General features: G+C 42.4%; 1 protein-coding gene across 3 annotated transcripts in view; it reads left to right on the top strand.

The window, feature by feature from the left end:
* Positions 1-3,863, top strand: part of TNC (tenascin C) — a 95,738-nt gene that overhangs the window by 19,203 nt on the left and 72,672 nt on the right. The window contains exon 1 of one of the 3 annotated variants that reach the window (XM_023510498.1): positions 2,370-2,380. The exons of the other annotated variants lie outside the window; for them this stretch is intronic. The gene's annotated coding sequence lies outside the window, so the exon portion shown is untranslated. Of the gene's footprint in view, positions 1-2,369; positions 2,381-3,863 lie in introns of those variants that run through there. 3 annotated transcript variants of the gene reach the window in all.

The following is a 3,863-nucleotide window of genomic DNA, read 5'->3' as shown; positions in this document are numbered from 1 at the left end:
CTTTGTAAAGACACCCTAGATTTCTTGTATTCAGCATTTTGTTTTTTTTTTTTTTTTGCAGTTTTTGGCCGGGGCTGGTTTGAACCCGCCACCTCTGGTATACAGGGCCTGCGCCCTACTCCTTTGAGCCACAGGCACCGCCCCACATGCACTTCTTTATGAAGGCTTCCCAGTGGTATTGAGAAAGAGATGAACCTCAATCAAATTCATTGACCAAGAGTCAAGATCTCTGTGTTTTAGTATCAGCTTTTCCACTAATTTGCTGGTGACCTTCTCTGGGTGCTCCAGTTCAGTTATTCTCTTATAACTAGACACTTCAGCAAATATGTTTTATGTCACAATATGTTTTATGTCATATACTATCTCTACTTAATTGCATGTGGCTTCCTGGAGTGATAGATACAGAATGATTCTGAAGCAGAACTCCAAAGGAATTTGTTATTATTGATTAGCAATGCCTGCCATGCACACTAGAATGGGGTGTGTGTGTGAGTGCCTCAGATTTGGGCTCCTGTCAACCATCTACAGTTGCTTCTAAGTCCTGCTCAAGGGTTATTTTGACAGTGTAATCTGAGGTCTGTCTGTGCCTTTGGAAAGTATTGAGAAGCTGGGCCAAATGTTTCCCGCTAGGAACATTGTCTTGAAAGTTTAAACCACAGGCAGTCTGTTCTGGAGAAACCCTGGCTCAGCAGCATGGACAGCCATCCCAGTAGCAGTTCTGCCTCTGAGAAACCTTGGCCAGTGGACTGACCTCCCAAAAAAGAGCCCCACCCAGGCTCACTCCCTTTCTTTTTTGCTACTGAACTAGAACGGTTAGGCTAAGAGGGAAACCAGGACTATAGCCACAGACTCTACATTTTCCTAAAAATTTCAGAGTTTCCCTGTCACCTGCCAAACTGGAACAGTAAGATTTATACACTTCCATGGATAAAACAACAGTGGGAAAGAGAGGGCTCCCCCAAAGCCTCTGAGGAATCTCATCCTTCAGAGACTAGCCTTGTGCTACGTGCCTTCTCCAAACAAAAGACACGGGTAATCACACCAGACCAATACACACCCGTTACTAACATCTCCTTCCTTGTAAGTGTTAGCTGCAGAACATTCTGCCTGTGTTATCTTATTAATCTGATCCTTCTCACTTGCAGTTGGAAGAACCTTACTGTGGGCTTGATATAGTGTTACCATTTTACAGACAAGAAAACTGAGGCTCAGAGAGGCAAAGTTATACACTCAAAGCAGCTACTAGATGGAATCCTATGGTGTTGCCACCACCAACCATTTTTCACTTAAGAAAAAAAATAGTGGTTCCATGTGCTTCAAGCTAATAGCAAGTGGCCGAGAGCAAGAGCCAGAGTCTAACAGTATTTGATTCCAGAGCAGATATTTTCAAATATCTTCTTGATCAAATTGATAGTTGTCAATTTTAGAATTTATCATTCATTCTTCCCAATAAATATCAGCTTTCAATACTAAACTATGAACTCATTAAGGGCAAGACCTATCCATCATTGGTTTCTGAAACACCCTACCACCCCCAGCTTATCCCAGTGTGAGCCTGTTTTTATACTTGTTCCAGTCATCTCTATTGAATGCAAGAGTAAATAATTTTAAAGTGAATTAATTGTCAGTCCTCTGAGATAATCACTAGATCTCCTAGTTCCTAACTGAGAACCAGTAAGCCAACTTATCACCTAAATGGATTACTGCTTCTCAGTTCTGGAATTCAAATACCTAGACTTGGAAGGTCTTTGGCTTGGCAGTTAGAGTTTTCTCAATTCTTTTATGACACAGGTTGTTCTGGACTCACTCAACGGTGGGGATCAGATGTCCTTGGAAGTCCTCACTTACGGTTGTTTCCTGGCTCCTCTCTCTTCCTGACACATTTCAAAAAGGAATTTATGGGTATTGGGAAGGACGAGGGGTGAGGAATTTCTAGAACATTTAAGAATGCCCATGTAAGCAACTCTATGCTTGACAGACTGTGCACAATAAAATTCTTGTGCCTGTAAGCGAGAAGAAAAATTCAGTGTAAGCTCCCTCATGCATTGCCAAAATGATGTGGAAATACATTTGTCTGCATTTCTAAACAGTAGGAATCCTTCGTGTCCTCCCAAACCTAGGATATTTCATGTGCGTGTCTGAGGCAACAAGATAAATATATTCTGTGAGCTGCTAAAAATGAAGTCATAAGTAGCTAATTCTGAAATATATTTCTAGCCACTTGGAAGTTTTATCTTTATCTAAAAATGAATTGTTTATTCTCCAGCTGTGACCAGGAAAAAATTCAAAGATTGTTGATTTCTTCATCCAGCAATGGTCTTTGTCCTGTGATGAAGTGCCTAAAAATAACTGTTAGTTTATTCCACGCTGCTTCGAAAAGGTTAAAGTTAGCTACCCCACAGCTCTACTGGTTAAAAAGAAAAAAGAGAGAAGGGCGGGGGGGGGGGCAGAAATCATCTCACACTGATAACATCTACTGCCAAGGAAATGAAGGAAACTGATAAGATTAGCCCTAACTAACCCTATTTAAAAAAAAAAAAAAAGTCCTGGTGATTATTGTTTTTAATTTTTTTTAGTTTTTGTAGGAGACAGGGTTCATAATTGTACCAGGTGTTTGGGGCCAAGGACTGAATACTAAAGCCAGTGTTCTGCCTGGCCTCAGCAGCTGGCTGTGCGCAGTCAGCACCTAGCCGTACACATGTCCAACGCTGCTGACGGGGCTAGTCCCAGCTCTTCACATCGACCTTTAGTACCCTTCCCAATGTGGCTTCTCCAACTCCATGTTGTCTCTTCCTTTCCGCTCCCCTATGTATTAGAACATAACCTCCCCATATTCCCTGTTCCCTGCATCCCACCCCACTTTTGCCTGCATCAGGCACCCACAAAGAAAAGCTGCCGTGATTACTGTCATCTTCTTCATTCTTGCAATCCCCCATGTGATCCAATTTTCTGGCCATTTTCTCATAATGCTTCATCTGCCCAGACTTCTGTATTCTCCCATTTGTACCCACTCACGAGGGTTGTCTCCACCTGCTTTTCAGAATATTGCCTACCGTTCAAGTCGATCTCAAATACCTCATCTTTCCAGGTGTTTATCTTGATCCTCTCAAAAAAAGAACATGCCCTCCATTCACTTTGAACATTAAGGGATCTAAATCAACCCAACTCTTTTGTTACTCATTATATCACTATTATTGTCACAAATTTATCTCCCTGAGCCCCCCCCCACACACACACACACAGCCCCCTTCTGGATACAAGGTTTCCTTTCTGATCTGTTCTCTTATTTGACCTGTGTTGTAATTTCTGCTTCTGTTGTTATTATCTACCACATATTAAGCACCTTCTATGTGCCAGGCACTGTGCTAGTAACTTAATATTTATCTTCTCATTTCATCCCATTCACCCACATCACTATGAGATAGACATGCGTGTCCCCACAGAGGATGCAAGTGAGACTCAGAGAAAGGGAATGGCCACAGGTGTAGCTACTAACGTGGGAAAGCTGAATTCTAACACAGAGCTATTTTACTCCCAAGACCAGACTCTTTCCCCAACACCCGCAGCTGCTTTATAACAGAAATATTTAGGTGGCTAAAGGAAACAGACTGGGCACCCCCAAAACTGTGGTGCAAACCAGTGCAGGGTCAGCAGAGGAATGGGAGTCATGGATTGTCTCTGACAAGCACTACCAGCTTCTAAGGCAGTGGTTCTCAACCTTCCTAATGCCGCGACCCTTTAATACAGTCACCTCATGTTGTGGTGACTCCCAATCATAAAATTATTGTGATTGCCACATCATGTGCACAAAAACATGTGTTTTTCAAAAACGTGTGTTTTCCGATGGTCTTAGGCACCCCCTG

This window comes from Otolemur garnettii, unplaced genomic scaffold, assembly GCF_000181295.1.
Source record: "Otolemur garnettii isolate 467f Iridium unplaced genomic scaffold, OtoGar3 scaffold00014, whole genome shotgun sequence".
NCBI classification, from domain to species: domain Eukaryota; kingdom Metazoa; phylum Chordata; class Mammalia; order Primates; family Galagidae; genus Otolemur; species Otolemur garnettii.
The sequence above is the reverse complement of the archived record's forward strand: the minus strand, read 5'-3'. Positions and strand labels throughout refer to the sequence as shown.